The sequence below is a fragment of the Hemitrygon akajei genome, chromosome 10 (genome assembly GCF_048418815.1).
Source record: "Hemitrygon akajei chromosome 10, sHemAka1.3, whole genome shotgun sequence".
NCBI classification, from domain to species: Eukaryota; Metazoa; Chordata; class Chondrichthyes; order Myliobatiformes; family Dasyatidae; genus Hemitrygon; species Hemitrygon akajei.
In genome coordinates, this window is record NC_133133.1 from 86,612,401 (window position 1) to 86,639,867 (window position 27,467).

Consider the following 27,467-nt stretch of genomic DNA (forward strand, 5'->3'; position numbering starts at 1 on the left):
TGCAGAAGAGTTTCCCGACCTGTCCTCCGTACCTCCAGAAGAGTTTCCCGACCTGTCCTCCGTACCTCCAGAAGAGTTTCCCGACCTGTCCTCCGTACCTCCAGAAGAGTTTCCCGACCTGTCCTCCGTACCTCCAGAAGAGTTTCCCGACCTGTCCTCCGTACCTCCAGAAGAGTTTCCCGACCTGTCCTCCGTACCTGCAGAAGAGTTTCCCGACCTGTCCTCTGTACCTGCAGAAGAGTTTCCCGACCTGTCCTCTGTACCTGCAGAGTATCGGGACCTAAAGCTGGTATTCAGCAAGACTCGGGCCACCACCTTACCCCCACATTGGCCCTATGATTGTTCTATTGATCTCCTTCCGGGAACCTCACCACCTAGGGGCCGTCTGTATTCCCTGTCTCCACCTGAAAGGGCGGCGATGGACAAGTATATCCAGGAGTCCCTGGCTGCAGGAATTATCCGTCCCTCTTCCTCCCCAGCAGGCGCAGCATTCTTCTTTGTAGCCAAGAAGGACGGGTCCCTGCACCCTTGCGTGGACTATAAAGGTCTCAATGAGGTCACCGTTAAAAACCGCTATCCTCTTCCGCTTATGTCATCCGCATTTGAATTGCTCCAGGGTGCGTCTATCTTTTCCAAGCTCGACCACCGTAATGCTTACCATTTGGTCCGCATAAGGGAGGGAGATGAGTGGAAGACCGCGTTCAATACGCCCTCTGGGCACTATGAATATTTGGTGATCCCTTTCGGACTTTCCAATGGCCCTGCTGTGTTCCAGTCTCTGGTGAATGACGTCCTCCGAGACATGCTGAACCAATTTGTATTTGTGTACCTGGATGACATTCTGATATTTTCTAGGTCCCTCTCTGAACACATCCAGCACGTCCACCGGGTACTCCAACGACTCCTGGAGAACCAGTTATTTGTGAAGGCAGAGAAGTGTGAATTTCACCGGAGTTCAACTTCGTTCCTGGGATATGTGATCAGCGCTGGAAAGATCCAGATGGACCCTCAGAAGATCAAGGTGGTAGAAGAGTGGTCACAACCCGCCTCTCGACGGGGGGGGTCCAACACTTTCTTGGGTTGGCCAACTTCTATCGCCGATTCATTTGAAACTTCAGCATCCTGGCCGCCCCGCTGACTGCCCTAACCTCCTCCAAGTCGAAGTTCGCCTGGAATCCAGCAGCTGACAAAGCCTTTTCGGATCTGAAGACTCGTTTCACCAGGGCCCCTATCCTCCGTCAGGCCGATCCAACCAGGCAGTTTATAGTAGAGACGGATGCCTCTGATGTAGGAGTAGGGGCTATCCTATCACAGCGTTCAGCAGAGGACAACAAAGTACACCCGTGCGCCTTTTTCTCCCACAAATTTCTGACCACAGAACGCAACTATGACATCAGCGATCGAGAGTTGTTGGCAGTTAAACTTGCTCTTGAGGAATGGCGGCATTGGCTTGAGGGAACGACTACTCCTTTTCTCGTCTGGACAGATCACAAGAACCTGGAATATATCCGTTCCGCCAAACACCTCAATTCCCGCCAGGCTCGGTGGTCCCTGTTTTTTGCCCGTTTCAGGTTCATCCTGACCTACCGCCCTGGCTCTAAGAACGGCAAGCCTGACGCGCTTTCCAGGCAGTTTCCCACAACCGACGAGGCACCCGAGGTTACGACCGTTCTCCCCAAGCAATGCCTGGTCGCTGCAGCACAGCGGGAGATTGAATCTGTGGTCCAGTCGGCCCAACAGGGTGAGTCGGTTCCTGATGCATGTCCTGCTAACCTATTGTATGTCCCCCAGTCTTTCCACTCCCAGGCTCTCCAGTGGGGACACACCTCCAGACTGGCATGTCACCCTGGCATCAGACGCACGACGGCTTTCATCAGACAAAGATTTTGGTGGCCATCCCTGAGGAAGGATGTCAAGAGCTTCATTTCTGCCTGCCCAGTCTGTGCACAGAACAAGACCTCCAGCCAAACACCCACTGGTCTCCTGCAACCACTACCTGTTCCTAGAAGACCTTGGTCACACATTGCACTGGACTTTGTCACCGGTCTCCCCCCGTCTGACGGTAACACCACCATTCTTGCCATAGTGGATCGTTTTTCCAAATCGGTCCACTTAGTGCCCCTTCCCAGGCTGCCCTCAGCCAAGGAGACTGCCGACCTGGTGAGTCAGCATGTTTTCCGTATTCATGGTCTTCCCGTTGAAGTGGAGTCTGACAGAGGTTCACAATTTACCTCCCACTTCTAGAGAGCTTTTTGCAAACTGCTCGGGATCCAGGTTAACCTCTCATCTGGGTTTCATCCACAGAGTAATGGCCAGACCGAGCGGGCTAATCAGCAGATGGAGGTGATGCTCCATTGTGTGACGTCTCGGGAGTCTTCCTCTTGGAGTCGGCAACTTCCCTAGGTCGAGTACGCCATCAATTCCTTGCCTTCTGCTTCATCAGGTCTGTCACCATTCCAGTGCTGTCTTGGCCCTTATTCGCACCTCAGGAGGAGGAAGTGGGCGTTCCCTCAGCCGAAGCATTTGTCCAGCGGTGTTCACGGACCTGGAAGCGAGCGCGAGAGGTGCTACTTCAGTCTACAGCCAGAATGAAGCAGCAAGCAGACAGTCACCGCATCGAGGCCCCCGTTACCGCCAGGGTCAGAAAGTGTGGTTATCCTCGCGGGATATCCCCTTAAAGGTGGACTCCCGCAAGCTGGCGCCACGATACATTGGACCTTTCCCCATCACCAAGGTGATCAGCCCTTCGGCGGTGCGTCTGGATCTACCCCCTACCCTTCGCAGGATTCACCCTACCTTCCATGTGTCAAGGATTAAGCCCTTCGTCTGCCACCCCCTCTGTCCCGCCCCTAATCCCCCTCCCCCTCCCCGTCTCATCGCTGGCTCGGGGGCCTTCACTGTGCGCCAGTTACTGGACGTTCGACGCAGGGGCCATGGACTGCAATACCTCATGGATTGGGAGGGCTATGGCCCCGAGCTGGGTTCCCGCTCGGGATATCCTGGATCCCTCCCTCATCAGGGACTTTCATAGAAGCCATCCCGTACCGGCAAGAAGGGCGTCTGGAGACGCCCGTGGGGAGGGGGGGTACTGTTAAGGATCCGGCCTGAACACTGGGTCAAAGGGGCTCTGCTGATAGCTCTGGACCATGACAGCCCTTAAATTCTACCTTTCACTTGGCCATGTGGGCTTTGAACCAGCCCCTTCCCTAATTGGACTCTCACCAATTACCCACTTATCTCCTCAATAGCACCCGCCTGTTTCTGTTCTCGCTCATTACCCGGTCCACTTCAACCCTGCCTCCACTCACACTCTCTGCCTGCTCGTCCCAGTCCTGAACTGAGTTGTTCCAGCCTGCTATAGTGACTACTGCCAACAGAAATTGTTGAATTCTGTGTTTCTGGATTCTTCCTGTTTGGAACCTGATTCCTGCCTGAAGCACCCATAATCGTCTGCCCTCGCCGGACAGCCTTTCCCGGGTAAGACCTCTGCCTGCCTTTCCGGCTTCGTGCCTGCCTCCTGGTGTTGAAAGACTGTTGCCCCTGTGGCCGCTAATAAAATCCTGGTAAAAGAACATTCATTGGTCTGCACTTGAGTTCTACTGCAACCAGCCCCTCCTGACACATCTGTACAGAAAGTTACATCAGAAGAGTAAATATGACAGAGATGGAGGAACAGAATGATTGGAATACGTTACTTACTAAAGGCAGGATGGGACAAAGTGTTGTGCAAACTGTGAAGATCCTTCACCAGGCTCTGTTGAAAGCATTCAACCTGAAACATTAACTGTTTATTCCTTCTACAGATGCTGCTTGACTTGCTGAATTTCTTCCCCACCCCATTGATATAACATAGCATGCTAAACATTTCCAAAATTTGTTATTATTTTAGATTTCTGACATCTGCAGTTTGTCTTTTAAAGTTCCCTTTTAATTCCTGCTGTCTGTGTGGAGTTTCCTTGTGAATGTGCAGGCAGATGGGATTAATTTGGATTGGTATCATGGTATGAGGAAAAAAGAAGAGAGTACAGTACAGAAACAGGCCCTTTGGCTAGCAGATGTGGTGAACCAAAGGGTCTGTACCTTGTTTTACTTTCTATAGTCTGTGTGTGGCTTCCACCAGGTGCTTTGGTTTTCTCCCAAAGACATAGGGATGATGGATTAATTGGCCACTATAAATTGCCCCAAGTTGGTTGTTGGGGGGCAGAAGCTGGAGGAATTGATGGGATTCTGGCAGAGATGATGAAAATGGGTGCTTGATTGCCAATTAAAAACTCCATGAGCCTGGTTCCAGTCAGTTCCAATGACTGCAGTTACTGTGGAAACATGCTAAGTAGCTTCTTGAGCTGATGCCTTTGCTGCAACGTGGGTGGATGATGTGGAGATGGGTGGAGGAGGGCTGAGGAAGCAGGACTTGGACATTGGAAGAATGGGCAAAAAAATTAGCAGATGGAATACAGTGTTGGGAAATGTATGATAATGCATTTTGGCAAAAGGAACAATAGTGCAGACTAGTATCTAAATGGGGAGAAAGTTCAAACATCAGAGGTGCAGAGGGACTTAGGAGTACTTGTGAAAGACTTCCAGAAGGTTAATTTATAAGTTGAGTTTGTGGTAAAGAAGGTAAATGTAATGTTAGCATTTATTTCAAAGGGAATAGAATTTAAAAACAGATAATGCTGAGGCTTTATAAGACACTAGTCAGGCCGCACTTGAAGTATTGTCAACTGTTTTAGGCCCCGTATCTCAGAAAGAATGTGGTGTCATTGGAGAGAGTCCAGAGGAGGTACATAAGGATTCCTGGAAAGAAGGGGTTAACATATGAAGAGCATTTGGCAGCTTCAGGACTGTACTCACTGGAATTTAGAAGAATGTAGGAGGAGTTCATTGAAACCTACTGAATGTTGAAAGGACTAGATAGGGTAAATGTGAAGAGGATGAAGGTATCCAGAACTAGAGGGCACAGTCTCAAAATTGAAGGGCAATGTTTTAGAACAGAGATAAGAAGGATTTTTTTTAGCCTGAGAGTAGTGAATTTGTGGAATGCTCTGCCTCAGACTGTGGTGGAGGCGATGTTCATGGGTATATTTAAGGCAGAAGTTGATAGTTTTCTGATCGGTCAGGGCATCAAAGAATATGATGAGAAGGCAGGTGTATGGTGTTGATGGAATGGTAGAGCAGACTCAATGGGCTGAATGGTCTAATTCTGTTCCTTTGTCTTATGGTCTTATGGACTGTGATGGTGAGCACACCTCTGCTGGCAGGAGGTAATAACTGCAGCTCAGTGATTCTTACCTGCATTACTTCCTTTTCAAACCTATAGCATTGTGAGCCTGCATTTATCTAATGTTTGTAAAAGAAATTGCTGACTAAACATACAATATATAAGGAAAGAAGATCGTAATTATATATAAATGAATGAAAAAGTTTGAATCTTTCAGAAACTAATGATCTGTAAACTAAATATTGAAACATTGAGCTAACTATCAGCAGTTGCTTAGATTTAGTGAGACACTAAGCTATCTGATACAAATTTGGGAGTATTCCACCTTTGGCTCAATATCATTCATCTGTAGAGGATAATAAAATCATTCAGACCAGATGGGGTCATGCTGCTGTGTAAATCTGAATCCTTTCATATTCCTAGCCCTGACTGGAATTTATCCAGTCATTTTATTAAACTGCCATTGCTTGTTTTATTCCATCCTCTTTACTGTTAACCTCTTCTAGAATTGGATTTTTTAAACTTTTTATTTATGTGCAAGTTCTTGCAAAATGTCTTCAAATACTTTGCCCAGTTGAGGAACTTACACAACTTTGCTGGACAGCCAGAGCTGGTAAAATGAAATGCAGTTTATCATTACACTAACTAGTTTAGACAGGGTTAGAGAGTTAAAGGGAAAAAAAATCATTGTTTCCTGGAAATGCAGACGGGAATCACAGTACAGGTTCCATTCCTCAAGCTGCAGGCCATATTAAATCCATGGACAATGGTCTTTCAAGTAATTCCTCAATGCACCCAGTGCTTCCTTTGTATTTCACTAGCTGTGAGCTTCGGTGGAGAAGGACAGGATGGGGCAGCTGGTGGGGCAGCTGAAAACCTGTTTAAAGGCAGCCGGTGTGGGTAGAAAGACATTCTCTAGTCAATGAGGTGCAGAGGGCTCACCAGACTTGCACACATGAGGCAGGAGGAGGTTAATACCAGCAAAGTCTCTGCAGGAAATGGTGGAGGATCTCTCAAAATATAACATTAATTGCCACCACGGGGCAGTTCATCTACAAATGGTATAATGCCATACCCTCCCCTCTATATCAAGAGCCTCATCTGGTGTTGAATTCATTAGTCTCCACACTCATCTGCCAAATACATAGCTGATGTCATCCTGAACCATAACGTTCTGAGCTGTATCTCACTCTCATCTGCTCGGATAGTTGTGAGTCCCACATCTGCTTACACAGCTCGGGCACCCCGGAAACCATCTAAGCAGGATGGCCACATTAGTCAGACTAGCTGGGTCACACACTGGGATACACTTTGATGTGCTCCATTACATTTGATTTCAGGAAAGATCCAGAAGAAGGTGGAGGAATAAATGGAGATGAGTGTGGGATTAGTGTGGTCTGGAAAGGCAGATGGTGATGGTATCTGCAAGCGTAAATCAGCAGGGTCTCCTACGCTTCCTTTGTCTTTCTGTCTCATTTGCAATCAGAATATACTTATTTTACTCCAACTGAAACAAAGCCTTGTCTCTTTTTCATTTTAGAGATGAAGGAATGAAACCTGTCTTGTTGGTTGGGGAAGAGGACAAGCCACCTTCACTCGGCGTGAGCCATTCAGAGGCAGGCTGTAATTTAGTGGGAATGGGAGAGAAGGATTCTGCCCATAATGCCTGCTCCCCAGACACAAGTACTGAGGAGCCCAGCCAAAGGGAACATTTAAAGCTGGAACCACATCACTGGGGATAGAGTTTGCACATTGATTCCGATGATGGTAATGCAAATGAGACTGAGAACCCAGCTACTGACAGAAGTTGGTGCCACCTTGAAAACTCAGTCACAAAAGTTGAAACTATTTCATGTAGTATGGGTTACTCCAGTACCAGTGAGTACAGGGCTTTGTGAAGAGCTTCGGGCATGCGTTCTCTAGCCTGGGGCAGGTTGGAAGTTCTAGCAACAGGGTGAAACACTCCATTCTAGAACATCAATAGCCAATTAGGAAGGTCCATCATAGCATTACTACTTACAGGTTTGAGTGGAGCTTAGGTTGTAAGGATACCTTTGCTAAATGAACTTCTGAGGTATCAGAGCTATGTGGCAGTCTGACCTCCAGCAGACTAACAACTGGTAAGACAGCTTTCCTTTTCTGGAAAGTGTCAGTGGCCTCAAGAACCATGAACCTTGTGCCCCTGCTGAGGATAATAACGTTGTTGTGGGACTAACAGGCTCATTGCCATTGGCTGCTGGTCCACAATGAGAAGCAGTAGCTCAAATCCAGGCTGCCAAGGACTGGAACACTTCAATGCTGTCCTCTGTAGTCTCCTCAAATGAAGGCCAACAATTTTCCACCAGTCCCTCTGGAGGAGCACAGTGAGATCCATCAGCCCATGAAAGGTATCTCCAAGGCAATGTACAGGAGTGATTTGTTTGTTTTTAATACATTTGATTGAAAGTAGGTGATGGCCAAGGAGAATGAACAATCATTTTCTTACGGTGTGGGGCCAGGGGACGTTATCATCTACTCTGGCAGCCACACTCACTTATTTGCATAGGCTCAGCAACAATATGACCACAAGATGCCTCTTGGTGTAGGTGACACCTTGGAGACATGGACTGAGGTCCTGCAACCTCCTTCAGCCTTTATGGAGTATTGCCCTGTCTATCAACATCACATGGGAGTAAACTAAAACCCCCGGACAGAGCTGCACTAGGACAGAGCAGCCTGCTGTCCTCAATGAGCAGAGATGAGACTCACTTGCATACTGTTACTTCCAATGGAAAGAGGGAGAAGTTCAGGGTTCTTGGAGTAAACGAATGCAGTGTGTCAGCAGCTAGCTCTTCTCTTCAGAGATACTATTTATTTCTTATTTATATATTGGGGCCTGAATGTCACTGACAAAAGATTTATGGCCCACTGCTTGTTTCCCTGTGGAAATGGAAGCTCACCACATTCTTCAATGAACAGATTCAAGTTCACAATTTTCCATATTGTTGGGTACATGCTGATGCTGCAGCAATACTGGAATAATTTGGCTAGAGGACAAATCTTCAGTGTTCTGGCGGGAACATCAGCTGGTTCCATAGTCCTTGCAGTAACTAATACTCTCAGCCACTTCTTGATAACACTTGGAGTGAATCAAACTAATAGAACACTGCCACACAGCACAGCCCCTTTGGTCCATGGTGTTGTGTCAACCATTTAACCTCTCTAGTCCTTCCCTCCGAATGGTGTGGATATCAGGCGAAAGCCAAGAAGAACCATTGACTCAGAACTTCTGGCTGAACAAATGGTTACAATGCTTCGGCCTCATCTTTATCACTTACAGGATTCTGCTTTTGAGATTGGGGATCTACTTGGAGTCTTTTTTTTAAGCTATTTACACGGCCACCACCATTGATGACTGAATATGAAGGGCAGCAGAATTTTGGACTGATCTGTTGGTGATGGAATTATTGACTGTTAGTCCTGGGTTCCCATATATAATCCTGTTTAGAAAGGTACGAGCACATCAATTCTGAGCTCGAGAGCCCCTCTAGGGCATCGTTTCATCATGAGCAGATCCCTGCTCATTTTGTGCAGAGAGCCAGCAAATGCTTCCTTCTTCAATATATTTTCAGTGTGCCAACATAAGCACACTGGTGTGGCAGCTACCGGCATTAGTACATAGACTAGAGTAGTTGCTATGTCATTAATTTCAGGTTAATACACTTAAGGAATAACTTAGCTGCCACAATTTCACAAATGAATTGTGAAATAATTCTCCTTTGATTTCCCAATTTGTCCTTTTGCTATTTGCAAACTCTAAAGAGGGGCCTGCAGGAAAATATGAGGAATAGGAATAAAGTTGCATCTGCTCACTCTTCCTGGTTCGAAGAAGCCCCCTTAATGCAGTTGACTACTGATAATCTATCATTAAAACAACAGTAGTTTTAGCAGATCACTCTCCTGTTCAAGCATTTAAGTTGGATTTGTTACCCAGAAAATGGATTGTACAGTGCTATTTTTCATTCAGTGTTGTATTATCCAAAATCAGCTTTACCCAGAGCAGATTTATTTCTGGGTGAGATTCTGTCAGCTATGAAACTAGACTGGGTGTTTCTAGCATAATTCATGTTAATGCACTTCCCTGAGGAACGCAGTGAGTGGGCACTCGAACACTCTAGGTTAACAACATTGGTTGCCAGTAGCTGCTGCAATAAACACCACTCCTGCCTCCCATTACATCTTGAGCTCCCAAGCTTGTCACCAACCTCGTCCTCCATAACCACAGAGGAAGAACCTACTGATTGGCAGCTCTCTGGAAGGGTTGACTGACTGATTAGAGACAGATTTCTTAACTTAGCTGATATATTTGCCTTAAAGCATTTTTGCAATCCAAGAAAAATGAAATGCTTGAACAAGCAGGGCTCCTTGTGTTTGGTCTTAGGTAGCTCTGGCATGCATGTGGCCGGTTGCACTGACTGCTAACCTGTTTCTGTTTTACTAAATTGCTTTTGTTTTACTGAACCATGTTGATTATTCCATCTGAACTTGATCATGAAAAGGGAATATTTCTGTGCCTCGAGCCATTTAGGCTGTGAGGGAGTGGACCCCCATCAGCTTAAAAAAACGCAATAGTCCTGACTAAGGAATGTAATTGGCTCTGGAACGATGCAATGACTTTGAGGCACATTCTTATAAATTAGAAACTTCAACGCAAGAAATACAAATGAGATGTACTATTTCTGAGCATACAATTAAACTGATAGGAAAAACTCAGAACAGTATCCCCAGCATAGACGTTGTTGTTTTTTCCCAATGTGCTTTCAGACAGTGGCTCCTGCTTTAAATTTCCAAAAGCCACTTTTAAAAGGATCTATCTCTGTTTAGCTATGCATAGCTATAACACTGTAATTCATGAATGATAGCAAACAGTGAACAAGATAGTATGCCACTTACAATGTTTAGAGAAAAACTAAATAATTATGCATCTTCATGTTGGTTGCATTAAAAATCTCATTATTAAGCACCGACAAGTTTTAATTCTTGTTTCCAACTGGCACAGATGTACATTAAATGCAAAAACACCAAAGAAAGTGGCATATGTTCAATTTGACTCCCACCCCCACTCCACCAGCAACTGCAGTGAGGGTCAGCACAGCCTAGAGATCAAATCCTCATGAGTGACTGTAGGTTAATTAATAATTAATACCAGAGATAGGATGTTTTGAAATGCAGATGTGATAACTGGAGGCCCAGTGAGGTTATTCAGAGGAAACAGAGATTGGTGCTTCGGGGAATAGCAGTCCCTTGCTGGCTGGATCTGGAAATAGACTTGGGTGTGAAAGTAAATCCTGTGCTTCAGATTATGTTCCCCTCAGCTATTAATTACCTGCACTGGCTTTGAAGTCCTTCTTTATTTCTCCATGTACTGCTCCCTCCCCTTCACCACCCCAAACTCCATCTTTCAGTAAGAGACACCAGAAGAGCAGAGGGACTGGAAGATCATTAAGTAGCTGACGAACAGTGAGTTGCTAAGGAGCAAGCTAGACACAGCAGCCTCTTGTGCTTTACATAGTGATTAACAAGATAGTCTGCTGAATTTCACAAGTATAAAGCAGAGTAATCTTGTATTGATTTGCTGCTCATTAGAGTTAATTTTTCATCAGCTACAGGTGTCTGTGTAATGTTATTCTTCTGGTCTGTACAGCAACTACATGTTCTTCCTTGTGCTTGCAGTTAAAACAGAAAAACATGGCTCTCAGTCAGAAGTTAGGGGCAATATCTGGTGTGATTTTTGTGGGTCTGAGTAACTGGCGATGGGACAGTGGTGCAGCGGGTAGATGTCACAGGTCCAGGGACTTGGGTTTAATTCTGACTTCTGATGCTGTTTCCATGGATTCCATATGTTCTCCATATGGTAGCTTAATCAGCCACTGTAAGCTTAGGTCAGTGATCGTATCTGTGTGGGAGTCTGATGGGAATGTCGAGAGAATAAATTGGTTAGAGCAGGATTAGTGTAAATGGTGCTTGATAGCTGGCAAAGATCTAGCGGGCCAAATGGTCTGTTTCCGTGTTCCATGACTCTGTGACTCTAAAATGATTGCAGGCTATGGTTAACAGGAAGTGTATAATAATGTCGAAATGCTTCCAGACTAAATATAATGTGACAGATGAGGCCCTGTAGCAAAATTCCCACCTAAGAAAATCCAATGGCTAAGTACAAACTGGCCTTTTCCTCTTTGGTCTAAGGTTAATTATTTGTGTGTGTCCTTGGTGAAAGAAAGCTATTACAATCGATGAGCAGCTCACACTGTGTTGCCTTGTGCTGTCCCTGTCCTGCTCTCACCATCTTGAAACTTTTTAGCAGGACATTAAATAGTTGTTAAACTATCTTTATGAAATTTTACAAATATTAATTAGGACCATTGACTAAAAGCACTAACTCTGCTAACGTTTTACATGCTACTGAAGATCTGAAATGAAGTTGTTCATATTTTCTGAAGCATACCCTTCCCTCTGACCTTCAATAAATTTTGTCCTGATTAACCCTTGTATTACCAAAGTTGTAGCTTTATTATTCTGTGCTAAAGATATTGCACTCTTTGATTTCTGTTTCTGAGTGATACCTTATGCCATTTTTATGGATACTACTGTTAAAAATAAAGTTAATATGATAATAACAGCATTCACTGGACAATATCAATGGGATTAAACAATTATATCAATGTTGCAATTTGGAATAAAGTTGGAAGTGTACAATGATTTTTTAATGTCATTTGACTCTCAAAAATGCAGAAATTAGCACTTGAAGTGAAAATCAAAAATAAAAATTAAAATGTAAAAATATTTTATGAATGTGTATCATATTTTATGGAAGTTTAATTATAAATATCAAATGTAAGGTTATTTTTAAAGACATTTTTCAAAACATATGCACTTAAAATATCAAGGAAAAAAATTACAACGGAAAGAGAAATACCTTGAATTATTTCTCACAGCTTTTGCATTCAACAGGACACTGATGTTCATAACTAAGTAAACTCCATTATTTTTTGGTTTTATTATTAAGCAATGAGGACTGTATCTTCAACGAAAAATAAGGGCAACTAAATATGTAGCAAAATAAAATGAACTTGGATTCTTTGAAATTGTAATAATTTCTGCATTTGATGTCTGCTATTACTTTCTGATTTTTGATTTCACTATACCCAGTGGCAAAAATGAACTACAGCAATTATACTGTATGTAAACTACAAACAAATACAAACAGAGAACATTTTTAAAATATCAAACTGTCAGTGAAAGGAAGGTAGAGAAAAAAAGTATCACTGTATAGAAATCTATTTGACTGCAGGTAGCTAAGAGATCACAATACTCAGATTAAATGATATCATTTCTATCTTGTGTCAAGCTTTATTTGTGGCAAATATCATATTGAAAGGCTAAGTTGAGATAATTATTTGGTCTGTGAACAGTTCTTAATTTTTAGGTGGTACAGTTAGTTATGATATTTACACTTTGCTGATTGATAATACGAATTCCATTCCTTACAGAGTGACAGTGCAATCCAGCACAGGTTCCCCCCCCCCCTTTGACCCAACAAATCCACGCTGACAACAGTATCCACCTAGCTACTCCAAATTTCCTCAAACCCTAACTAGCTCGCCCTGGATTCTGTGGGACCTAACCTTCCAGACCTGTCTACTGTGCAGGACCTTGTCAAAAGCCAAATAGGTAACATCCATTGTCCGACCGATCCTTATCAATCATTTTTGGTTACCTCTTGAAAAAAAACTCTAAAAGGATCATCAAGCATGATTTTCTGCAAACACAAAGACATGCTAGTTCTTCTGATCAGTCTCTCTGTACAAACACTGGTAGGTCCTGTCCCTCAGAATCCTCTCCAGTAACTTCCCTACTGCTGATGTCAGGCTGACCAGCCTGTAGTTCTCTGGTTTGACATTGCTATATTTCTTAAACAATGGAACAACGCTAGCCACCTGCCAGTCTTCAGGGACTTCACCAGTGGCTAGCAATGAAGCAAATACCCCCATAAGTTCCTCGACAATTTATTCTCTAATCTCCCACAAAATCCAAGGTGCACTCAGTCAAGCCCTGGGGGTTTATCCATGTTAATGTGCTGTAACGCCGCAAATACCTCCTCCCTAGTAACATGAATGTTCTCAAAAAATCTCCACATGTTTCCCTTACACTTGAGCAATCGTGACTGTCTCCTAAGTAAAAACTGAGGAGAGATATTTACTAAAAATCCTACCCATCTCCTGTGGCTTCAGACATAGATAGCCTTACCAATCTCCAAATAAATAACAGCTGGAATATCTGGAATAATGGCTAGAGATGTTCATCACTGATTCTAAGATATAATATTTAAATAGCTAACAATATGAAATTGGACCTAATGCAATATATAAAGAGGAGACACTTTTTCCTTCAATATTAAGGATACACTGATTATTTAGGAATGACAAATAAAGCACTGGCCATTTCAGTCCATGATGGGGGGTATCTCTACTGCCTGAGCAAGGACTGATCCAATTTCTTCATTCCCTTATCCATCCTATTCCTGCAGTATCTTCCACCTCAGATGATTCATGCTGCAGACTTACAGCTTTTAACATAAATTGTCTCCTACTTTCTGTCTAAATCTCGCACATTCAATTTTATTTTCTTCTCTCTTTTTCAAACAAAACCTTTCAGTGATCCTTTTTATCCTAATGAAAGCCAGATTTTGTTTTACATTTTGTGCTTGTATTTGCTTATGTAACACATAAACCTAATTTTCTATTAAGTCACTTTAATACTCCAGGTAAAATTCTCCCCAGCAGAAAAAAATCCCATTAAATGTGTATCTTGTGCATATCCTGCATAGCACTCACTTCCCATTACACTCTTACGACTAAGAGTGAACAACACCATGGGAGGTCTGCAAATACTTACAAAGGTATGATCCTCATTTTTGTATCTTGAATTGATTTCAGATATACTGAATGTGTAAAGCACATCACCAGACTCCACTAATGGGTTTCATATTCCCTGAAAGATTTGTCTGATACTTATTTCAGATGATATAGCCCAAGAACCTCCTGACTAAAACGATGGAAAATCACAATTCCTCCTTTTTAAAAAAAAATCTTTTATAGTAAAGCAAGCATGCCTGAGCATCTAAATGAAGATTTCATCAGTCTTCCACCAGAGTTTGTTTTACAGAATTTTAATTATCTCTGTGCACTTAATTACTCTAGACAACAAAGTTTTTGCTTCTGAATACATCTGGGTGTATTTTATGGATTTTAGGCTGCTGATCATGAAAATTGCCATGAAATTTCCCTATTATGTGCTTTTTTTTGAAATTGTCTACATTTGTTATTTCAATTCATAATTCAAGTCAATTCTAATGTAAGCTAAGAAGTTTTCTATCTTGTCCAGGCATACCTGGGCATGCTCAGGCAAGGCAGATGTTGCATGACAGGACAGGTTTTAGAAAGGCTATAAAAGAATCACGCACACACCGTTCTATGTATTGTATTTACATGTATATCTGACTGCTATCACGTAGATGCACATTCTCTATGCGCATGGCATATTGTGTGTACTCATTACATGTACTCATTGTGTATTTTCAGGAGTATTTCTGATAGCAAGATGTCTCACCAATATTCCAACAGGAACAATACTTTCTGCTCTATTTGTGGTGAGTATACAATTAAACCTCAAATACCGAACATACCGTAGATTCCGGACTACAGAGCGCACCTGATTAAAAGCCGCTGGCTCTAATTTTAGAAATAAAATCAATTTTTTAATTGTAAAGGCCGCACCGGATTTTAGGCCGCACCGGATTTTCGGCCGCAGGTGTCCCACGTTGTAATATGAGATATTTACACAGAAAGATATTACACGTGAGGATTTTTTAACTTTTAATTAAATCCATATGGTAACAAAAACAAATACATATTGCAAATGCTTTTTTTCGAACCGTGCCCGTAACACGGCTACTTTTAAATATACGTTGCGTATACTTCTTTACTGAACAACATTCCAATATCTCCTAACGACTGGTAAAAAATATATATACTGCAGCCTACCAGGAAAAGTTATTGATCGCCTTTAACTTAAAAGCAGCGTTTCGCTCCGCTGCTCGCGTAATGCCGCTCGACCCCCGCCTTTCCGTTTATCGCAAACGGCATTTTTCCCACAAGACACCGCGAAACCGGGTGTGACGTCATAGCATCCCGCGATGTAGTGCAGAAAACAAATATAGTTAAAACTCTTCTAACTTTAACTAGAAAATGAATTACTAAGCGAAAATATTATAAACTAAATAACTGCCTTAAGGCAGCACAATGCTTCGAGTGTTTTCCATGTTGATGAGGGTGAGTACAAATGACTGATTTACAATAATTTAATTGTGAAAGTGCGCTTGATTTATCGTACAATTTCATTGGACCTCTGTGAACTACTCATCAATTTTAGTGGTCTACTGTTATGAGGCAAAATGTTTACGAGGCGGCATGAAAAAAATCATGTATTAGCCGCTCCGTATTAAAGGCCGCAAAGTTCAAAGCTGTTCAAAATGTGGGAAAAAAGTAGCGGCTTAAAATCCGGAATCTACGGTAACTCCTCTTATTGAGAAAGCCTTTGAGTTCTACTTTGGGTGGAACATTGGCGACCAAGAGTGTGTCCTCCTCACATTTGTTGCACAACATGAGCTGTCAATCTTGGAGTTTAGCTCGGAGGTACTCGGAAGTCATTGTCATTCACTCTCCCAATGATAGCAGACTTATCATGTGACAGATTGCAACTCCTGTCTGACCAGTGTGTCTGGATTCCCTGCTAAAAACAAGAAATCCATTGAATACCTTCAGCCATGAGGCCTGTGCTGCATGACGATAGTCTTCCATCACAGACATGGAGTCCAGAGGAGGCAGACGAAGATGCCATGATGCATGAGCCAGAAATGGAAAATGACACTGAAACTGATACAGGTTTTAAACCCTTTATGTTGAGTGAGCCTCATCTGATAATGACCTGAGTTATATGACCTGATCAGATCATATATCTTTTGGTTTTGTTAAAGGCAATCCCATCGATCCCATTCTCCTTCTCCTCAGTTCCCTGGAACCTTACAACTTATTCTCTCTCACATGTTCTTCAACTCCACTTTGATTCTTTGCTGCTTACCTACATTAGCACCAAGAGAAACCCACAGTTGCAGAGAGAACATGCAAACTCCACACAGATAGCAGCAGAGGTCAGTATTGAACCCAGGGCCTTGGTGTCATGAAGCATCAGCACTAAGGACTGCACCAGCATTTGTCTAATTTGCACCTTAAAATCTTTCTCTTTGACCAAGCTTCTGGTCCGGCACCCTGAAAACAACTTCCATCACTTACTGTCAAAAACATTACCACAGACAGCACAACTTTGGAAGTATTGCGATGATGAATATGCTGCATAAATCAAAGGTGGTGCTATCATTGAGGAAGTGATAGCTATCCAGCCTCTTTAATGCTGCTGTCTCTAGGGTGAAGATACTTTTGCAGTGTTCCAGACTTTAACTGAGAATGTTGTTGGAATTAAAGGGAATTTGGAGGTCATAATGTTTTCATTCACCTTTTATTTTGTCTTGCTGCTCATAGACACCTTTGTTTTAAAATTCTGCTGTCAAAATCCAGGAGGACTACTAGGTGCATGTCACACCCTCATTGAAGCTGTGGAGGAAGGAGAGTATGTTCACGTTTGGGAATAGGTGTTGCTGCTGTTTTCTGGATGTTGGCAAACTGTATAAATGTTGTTCGAATTTAACAAGCAAGTAATACGTCACTGTTCTGATCTGCCTTAGGTTATCCAACCTCTTATCTCATCACCATGGATTTAATTGACTTGTTCACTCTAGGTCAGGGGTTCCCAACCTGGGGTCCACAGACCCCTCAGTTAATGGTAAAGGCCCATGCTATAAAAAAGGTTAGAAACCCCTGGTCCGGGTTCCAATTGTTGATAATCCTCTGAATGTTGATGATAAAAAAATTATGGTCTATAGCGTCACTGAAGGACACAATAAGTTAATTAAGTTCCTATTACAAATGGTTATTTCTGACTTATGTGGGGCACAAATATCACTTGCCTCATCATCCCAAGCCTGAAAATTATCCAAGTAAGCAGGGTTTGCTTTATTATCAAAAAAATTGAACCCACAGACTGTTTTCTCACGAACAGAAAATAATTCACAGAATTTCCCCTCAGGTGGCTCATAGATTCTCTCTTCAACATGTTCATTTATTTGGCACATTGAACACTGGAGGTGTGTCACAGGCAACATTTTACCCAAAAGGCACATTGTGAGGAATGTCTTGAGCCAATGGCATGGAGAAACTTTAATTAATCTACCCTAACGTTCAATTACACCTTTAACTCCAGACCTATCACCAAGATTTGTCAGATGGTGGTTATCTTAGCCAAGTCAAGATTGCATTGATTATTTTAGCCAAGTCAACACTTTCTCTGAAAGAAAGTCAAGCTCAAAAACAGGTTGACTCCATCCTGGATAAAGCAGTAATTAGAGAAATCGGAAAGTAGAGAAGATTAGGACATGAATTTCAGAGCAAAGAATTATTGCTGAAGAATGCAGAAGCAATGTGCAAGCTGATGTGCAAGTGGCTGGAATTGAAGGAAACACCAAGCTGTCAGAGGATATAGATCAGGAAGAAACTTTAGTGATTGGTGGGACAAGGCCATGGAGTGACTTGAAAATCACAATATACCTGTAGATGTTTTGGAGGCATTGTGAGACTGAAAGCCAAAATAGGTCAATTGCAGCAGGAACGACATGGAAATGAGTCTTGATGCACATTGATTTTGCAGAGATTGCAAAGTGAAGAGCCAACCAGGAGAGAATTGAGAAGTTTTGGTACTAGAGGTAACAGAGACATGAAGTAAAAGATTAAAAGCCACAGTCCATTTCAGCTCACATTTTTAAATCAGCAAGACCAAATATTGATGGTTTTCAATGTATTGTGGCAACTCTGATATGATTAATACATACAAACCTCTGTTCTGCTCCATTCTATAAGGAAATGTGGATGTGCGCACATGGTGTGTTCATTAGTATACAATGACATACAGATGCCTCCTTCACTCCCTTCAATACAAACATGTGTTGACTTTGTGGTAAGATTACAGATTCAATCATCTTATGTCACCTTTCATTACTCCAACCCAGACAAACATGGAACATCTTTATTTTCACGAATTGGTTACAGATAGAAAATAGAGGAAATGCAACTGGGGAATGTAAAAGATGAAAAAAACTACAACTTCAGTATTCTTTTTATTCCTGTTACTTTATTAAATTCAAACACTCTGTTTTGTTACGATTGTTGTCAAAACCGCAAATGCTATTTTTTTTTAGAACCATTTCAAAAATGATACTGTCAAAATGTGGAGGTACCATCACAAACTCCCACAGCCTCTAATGACCCTGTAAGATCAGTCTCTGGGGCCAATGTGAGAGCATCATTCAGAAGGATGAACCCATGGAGAGCACCAGGCCCAGGTGGGATACCTGGCCAAGTACTAAAGACCTGTGCTGATCAGCTGGCTGGAGTGCTCACTGAGATATTTAACCTTTTGCTTCGGCAGTCTGAGATACGCATCTGCTTCAAGCAGGCTTCGTTTATACTGGTGCCTAAGAAGAGCGTGGTAACCTGCCTCAATGATCATCATCCAGTAACACTTACTTCCAGAATAATGAAGAGTTTTGAGAGATTGATGATGAAGCATATCAACTCCTGTCAGAGGAGTGACCTGTTTCCACTCTAATTTGCCTACTGGCACAACAAGTCCACAACAGATACCATTTCTTTGGCTCTTCACTCAACTCTGGAACATATGAACAGCAAAGACCCTCTTTATCGACTACAACCCAGCATTCAATGCAATCATCCACTCAAAGCTAATCAATGAGCTTCAAGACTTTGGCCTCAATACCTCCTTGTGGAAATGGATCTTCAATTTCCTCACTTCCAGAGCCCAATCAGTTCTGATTGAACATAAGACATAGGAGCAGAATTATGCCATCAAGTCTGTCCACCATTTCATCATGGCTGTTCTAATTTTTCTCTCAGCCCCAATTTCCTGCCTTTTTCCTGTATCCTGCCCTGGATAGGTAACAACATCTCCTCCACAACCTCCATCAGCACGGGTGCACCACAAGGCTGTGTGCCTATCCCTCCAGCTCTACTCACTTTACACTCATGACCATGTGGATAAACACAACTCCAATGCCATACTTGAACCTGCTGACAACACCACTGTCATAGGCTGAAAGAAAAGGAGTAAAAATCAGAAAACAGGAGGGAGATTGAAAATCTGGCTGAGTGGCGCCACATCAACAACCTCCTACTTAATGTCAGCAAGACCAAGGAACTGATTATTGACTCCAGAAGGAGGAAACTAGAGTTTTCATCAGAGGATCAGAGGTGGAGAGGGTAAGCAACTATAAATTCCTCACTGTTATCATTTCTGGTGACTTGTCCTGGTCCCAGCACAAAAGTACTATTATGAAGAAAGCAAAGCAGTGCCTTTACTTCCTTAGATGCTTGTGAACGTTTGGCATGACACCTAAAACTTTGACAAACTTCTGCAGATGTGTGGTGGAGAATATATTGACTGGCTGCATCACTGCCTGGTATGGAAACACCAATGCCTTTGAACAGAAAATCCTACAAAACGTAGAGGATACAGCCCAGTTAATCATTGGTAAAGCCTTCCCCACCACTGAGCATGTCCACATGGAGCACTGTCACAGGAAGGCAGCATCCATCATCAAGGACCCCACCATCCAGACTGCTGCCATCAGGAAGAAAGTACAGGAGTCTCAGGATTCACAGCACTAGGTTCAGGAACAGTTATTACCCCGCAACTATCAGGCTCTAGGACTAGAGGAAATAACTTTGCTCAACTTCACTTGCCTGGGTATGTCTACCCCTGATGAAGATGGCAGAGTTTGTCATCAAAGCATTGGTTGTAATCGATACCTGACTCATACCCGGCTGGAATTTCAAGAAGATCTTATTAGGTTAATTCTTATTACTGTTTGTAAAACTGATTTATAATGCATTATTTTGATAATTAAAATTCTTTAACTAATTACAATTGTTATCAATTCAGATTGATTGTTATTCCATTAACTTTCAGTATTTGTGCAATACTTAACTTACTTGTGACTCAATTTACTAATAAAAGCAAAATTAACTCCAACATTTACTGGTTAACACATACCCTATGTCTCCTGCCTCCGTTTCCACCTGTGCATCATTTCTTAAATCATAACCAGTTTCTTAAATGTGCTCCGTCACGGTAGCAAAGCAGTTAGTGTGATGCCATAACCGGTCAAGCATTCTGGAGCTCAGAGATCAATTGCGATGTGGTTCTGTAAGGAGCCTGTGTACCTCTTCCCCATGGAAAGCATTGCATGGGTTTTCACCGGGTCCTCCGCTTTCCTCCCACACTCTAAAGATGAACCAGGGAGGTTAATTGGTCATTGTAAATTGTCCTGTGATTACGTTTGGATTTTTCGGATTTGTCGAAGGTTGCTGGGGTGGTGTGGCTTGAAACAGCAGAAGGGCCTACTCCACGCTATCTTACTAACTAATAAAAATAAAGATCTCCTTTAAGATGAAGGCACCATTTGAGCAGAGGAAAGCACTCCAATGGTTACAGTCACATTCCACAGAAAGGAAAGACACTGCGGCTGTTGGATATCCCAGGACATCCTCACAGAAGTTCCTCAGCTCTGTGACCTTGGTGCAAATATCTTCAGCTGTGCCATCGATGACTTTTCCTCCATCTCGTGGTCAGAAATGTTGATGATTGCACAATGTTTAATTTCACTTTGCAACACTTACGTAAGTGCAAGTGAAAGTGAAATTAAACATTGTGCAACTCAAAAAGACCATTCAGGATGAGCAAGAAATGCTGACGATAATTTCTCCCAGATCCCCAAAATATCATTCTATAAAAATAAACAATACTTGCTGCATATGCAGCAAGGACACATACTGTAGCTTCATCTTGAGCTGAATGTTACCTCATTTGGTCACTCTTAAACAGATTTCTACAAATCACATATCATCTATTTTGTAAATCACCCCCTTCGCACCATCCTTGATGATCCCTTCTCCGAATCCCATCTGCACTGACAAACAATGAACTTAAAATGGCAACGAATCTTTAATGCCTTTATCTTCATATATGTACCTGCTCGAGAAAAAGATGCTATTAATTCAGAAGCAACTTGCCTCTAACATACATCTTTGAAAAGGTAGGAAGGGAACGATACACTACTAGTATGAATTGATTTTTTCATCTTCCCTTGTGACATTAATCAAGCCTTTAGCAGCCCACTGATTCTATGCCGGCAAATAGAACAATCAGAACAATTGAAGGGTCTGTAACACACTGTATCTTGAAATAAATAAATGATACCTCTTCCCCCCCATTAACTTTCCTTGTAACTTTCACCCCACATTCTTATCACTACTACCACCACACACACACACACACACACACACACACACACACACACACACACACACACACACACACACACACACACACACACACACACACACACACACACACACACACACACACACACACACACACACACACACACAAGGCTCTACCACCCACCAACATCAGGGACAATTTCTGGTCTATTTTTGGGATATGGGAGGAAACCAGAACATCTGAGGAAATCCTAGCTATTCACGAAGAGAACAGCAAACTCCGCAAGATGGCTTCAGAGATCAAGGCTGTATTCAGGTCGCTGGAACCATAAGGCAGCAGCTCACCAGATGCACCACCAAGCTTCGCTTAGTTGTTAACTTATAGCTGCAAGTTTTAATGAATCCCCTAAATCAATTTTGATTCCCTTTATGTTACAGCCACTGATGTTAAACTCTGTCTAAGAAGAATCTGAAAGAAAACAAGCTTCACGTCAGCCATTTTGGAAGGTGTGACCCTTACAGGACTCAGCATGATCTTCTCCCAGCTCCTGATGCAAGCTGCCAACTAATCAATTTCAGATACCTTGACAGCAATTAGGGCACCAGTTCTGTCTACATAGCCCATCCAGATGTCCGGAGGTCAAGACATGACCGGTTTTTCTGGCTGTATTCCAAGTATCTAAAATTATTTTTTTAACAGGATCCTGCCTGATCCTGATTTTATTTTCAATGTTTCTATGTTTCATTCACCCTGAAGTCATACAATCTAACAACCATTCAGGAAAGACAGCATCAGAATTAACATGCATCATTTGTCCGGAATATCATGACATTTTGCATCATTCTGCTGTTTTGTGATAATTATTCCTCTGTGAGCTCCATGCAAGCAAGAAATTTCATTGCACCCTGGTGATTATATGATAAGCTAATCAATTATACAGAGCTTTTACTTAACAACACACATTACTGTACAAAGGTATTTGGCGCATAAGTATATATAGGGTATCGAAGACTTCTGCACAGTACTGTATTTGTCAACATGGCGCGGGGAATGAGTTTGTAAATCTGGGAGCAAAGGGTGTTGGGAATGGTGAGAGTGGAGCACCACAGGAGAGGTGGGGGACAGGTGGCAGAGAAGGAGGGCCAGGGATGGAGGGTGACAGAAGTGCAGACACATCCAGCCCTGAGACACCAGGCAAGGTCATTTGTTTCCAAACAATTGGTTTAGTGACCATTGCAGAATCTGTCTCAGGTGCTTCCCCCTCCCTCACCTCTCCCTGCCCCTTTCCCACACTCAGACCACAATAGAGACCCACATCAGAATCAGGCTTATTATCACTCATAAATGTCATGAAATGTGGTTTTTTTTGTGGCGGTAACAATACCTGGGTGATGAGGGCCCTTAATGATAGAGGCCTCCTTTCTGAGACATTGCCTTTTGACAACATCCTCGATGCTGATGAGGTGCGCCCATAATGGAGTTGGCTGAGTTTGCAGCTTTTTCCGACCCTTTGCAATGGACCCTCCATGCCAGATGGTGATGCAGCCCATTAGAATGCTCTCCGTGGCAAAATTGTGATAACATACAAAGTCTCTTCAAACTAATGAAATATAACTGCTGCCATGCCTTCTTTGAAATTGCATCAATATGTTGGGCCTAAGACAGATCTTTAGAGATGTCAACACCCAGGAACTTGAAACTGCTTACCTTTTTCACCACTGATCCTGCAACGAAGATGGGTACATGTTCCCATACCATCCCCAACCTGAAGACCACAATTAATTCCTTGGTCTTACTGATGCTGGGTGCAATGTTGTTATTGCAACTCCACAAAACCAGCTGGTCTATCTCAAAGGGGGGAAAATCTGCAGACGCTGGAAATCTAAGCAACACACACAAAATGCTGGAGGAACTCAGTGGGCCAGGCAGCATTGATGGAAAAAAGTAAACAGTTGAAGGGTCTTGACCCAAAACATCAACTGATTCATCTTTTTCATAGATGCTGCCTGGCCTGCTGAGTTCCTCCAGTATTTTGTGATCTAGCTCACTCCTGTACGCCTCCTCATCACCATGTGAAATTCTGTCAACAATAGTTGTGTCATCACCAAATTTATAAATGGCAATTGTGTTGTGCCTAGCCGCACAATCATGTGTGTAGAGAGAGTAGAGCAATGGGCTAAGCACGCATCCCTGAGGTGTACCACTGTTAATTGTCAGCAAGTTGGAGATGTTATTTCCAATCCACATTGTCTGTGGTCTCTCTGAAGGTATCTATTACTGACATCAGACAGCATTGCTTTCAAAAACTTGATGTCAATTTGAGCATCAAGATACTGTTGATTGTTGCAGGTACTTCAATTACCAGAGCCTCTGCAATACATTTAAAAGGAAAACCATGTTGACACAAGAGATCACACAAGAAAATAGGAGCTTAAGTAGGCCACCAGTCTTACGCGCCTGCCCAACCATTCAGTGTCATAATGACTGATCTAGCCCAGGTGTCTACTTCTCTTCTGATCTGGTTCTACTCAGCTTCATATCTTTCAAACCACATGTTATAGAGAGAAGGTCTCCACCAGAGGGTAGACAGGAAGGCCTTCACCACAGGTTATAGACTGGAGGTCATCCAACTCTGGTTATAAACTTCGAGCTTCTCACACAGGCTATCGACAGGAGGACTTGAGTCACATGCTATAGAAAAGGGACCCTCCAACTCAGATTATAAACTGGAAGAGCTCCACTGTAGGTGGACTGCAGATCCTACACCACAGTTTCTATAGAGGAAAACCTCCAGCACGCATGGACTGGAAATCCTACACCACAGTTTCTATAGAGGAAAACCTCCAGCACGCATGGACTGGAAATCCTACACCACAGTTTCTATAGAGGAAAACCTCCAGCACGCATGGACTGGAAATCCTACACCACAGTTTCTATAGAGGAAAACCTCCAGCACGCATGGACTGGAAATCCTACACCACAGTTTCTATAGAGGAAAACCTCCAGCACGCATGGACTGGAAATCCTACACCACAGTTTCTATAGAGGAAAACCTCCAGCACGCATGGACTGGAAATCCTACACCACAGTTTCTATAGAGGAAAACCTCCAGCACGCATGGACTGGAAATCCTACACCACAGTTTCTATAGAGGAAAACCTCCAACACGCATGGACTGGAAATCTTACACCGGAGTTTCTATAGAGGAAAACCTCCAACACGCATGGACTGGAAATCCTACACCACAGTTTCTATAGAGGAAAACCTCCAACACACATGGACTGGAGATTCTACGCCACAGTTTCTATAGAGGAAAACCTCCAACACGCATGGACTGGAAATCTTACACCACAGTTTCTATAGAGGAAAACCTCCAACACGCATGGACTGGAGATCCTACACCACAGTTTCTATAGAGGAAAACCTCCAACACGCATGGACTGGAAATCCTACACCACAGTTTCTATAGAGGAAAACCTCCAACACGCATGGACTGGAAATCCTACACCACAGTTTCTATAGAGGAAAACCTCCAACACGCATGGACTGGAAATCCTACACCACAGTTTCTATAGAGGAAAACCTCCAACATGCATGGACTGGAAATCCTACACCACAGTTTCTATAGCAGTGCACCTACAACAACTATGGACTGGAGTAGTGGTCGCCAACCAGTCGATCTTTGAGACTTTCCCAGTAGATCACAAAAAAAACAAAAATAAATACACAAACACATTATGCCTGATAAACCTTTTGATGCAAATATGTAGTAACTTCTGCTTTGAAAAAGGACCACTTGACAACTTCATGCCCAAAAGGAACAACGTTATCTAGGACGGTAAAACAATATTTGCATACAGAGGTTTTCACTAATGTGCACCAGCCTGAAAAGATGGGAAGGAAAACCCCACAACCCTGGAAACAATCTCTCTTTACAAGCAGCTTTACCATGATCCTAATTGGTATTAACTTGCCTTTATAATGCTCACAGTACAACACTTCTCCCCCTTTAAATTCCAACATTCCCCAAATGTAAAGAAATGGGAAATAAAAACAGTGGTACATTAGCTTGTGTACCCCTGAAACTTATACTAGTGTCTCAGTAACAGTTTACCAATACCAAGAAAGTTGAGGAGCTGATGTCAGGGTTGAAGGCTCAGAGGACGTGGATTGCAAGTGTTAAAGGACTTGTCACTCTGTGAATATTTTTCATGGCAGTTTGATGAATCCCTGGATGTAATGCAAACAGCTCAGCTTGTTGTATTTGTCAGAGTGGCTTTCCAGGATTTTACAACAAAAGAGGACTTCCTCACTCTTTTGCACTTAAAGAAGAGAACAAGAGGTGAGGATATTTACAATGAGTTTAAAAAAATGTCCGTGAAAATGACATCCCCATTCATAAACTGGTGGCAATTACTACTGATGGGGCCCCAGCAGTGCACGGTGTGCGCGTTGGTTTTTATAGCACTGTACCGTAATGACCCTGATTTTCCCGACTTCCTGGATTATCATTGTGTGATTCATCAGCTGGCCTTGGCTGGGAAGTTCGTGGACTTTTCTCATGTAATAACACTGGTGGTCAAACTGATAAACTTGATTCCAGCAAAAGTGCTTCAGCACCGCTTATTCAAGGCGTTATTGGATGAGCTCGATGCCGCTATGACCTGTTTGATATGCTAGTTACAGTGTTTACTTGGTAAAGTTAATTTGAAAGTTTGACAAAAGCATTCTATGTAATTAAAATGCAATTAGCCCAAATAAAGGGCCTCAAGTTGGAAGTGCAATCTGAGCTGCTTTTTCTCTGAACGATTTAGTCGGTCGATCTTGCCTTTCACTAAGGTTGAGCTAGGGAATCTTGGGTTTAAAAAGGTTGGTGACCACTAGACTGGAGATTCTACACCACAGTTTCTATAGAGGAGCACCTCCAACAAGTGGCAGGAGCTGGATGACCTCTGGATCATTCGTGAGAATGAGGAGTTTATAGATAGTAGTTTCAGGGAGGTAGTTACGCCAAAGGATCAGCGCACAGGTAATTGGGTTAATGTCAGGTGAGGGAAGGGGAAAGGTCAGGCAGAGCAGGGCTCCCCTGTGGCCATTCCCCTCAACAACAAGTATACCGATTTGGATACTGCTGGGGGTGATGACTTACCTGGGACAAGCTGCGGCAGCCGGATCTCTGGCACTGAGTCTGGTTCTGCAGTGCAGAAGGGAGGGAGGAAGAAGAGGAGAGCGGTAGTGATAGGGGACCCGATAGTTAGAGGTACAGACAGGAGGTTCTGTGCTCGTGACAGAGACTCCCGGAGGGTTTGTTGCCTCCCTAGTGCCAGGGTCAGGGATGTCTCTGATCGCGTGCACAGCATTCTGAAATGGGAGGGTGAGCAGCCAGACGTCATGGTACACATCGGTACCAATGATGTAGGAAGAAAGAGTGAGGAGGTCCTGAAGAGTGAGTATAGAGAGCTTGGTAGGAAGTTAAAAAGCAGGACCTCGAGGGTGGTAATCTCAGGATTGCTACCTGTGCCACGTGTCAGCGAGGGTAAGAGTAGGATGCTCTGGAGGATGAACACGTGGCTGAGGAACTGGTGTAGGGGGCAGGGTTTCAGATTTCAGGATCATTGGGACCTTTTCTGGGGCAGGTGGGACCTGTACAAGAGAGACGGGTTACACCTGAACTACAGGGGAACCAATATCCTTGCAGGGAGGTTTGTTAGTGCTACTTGGTGGGGGGGGGGGGTTAAAC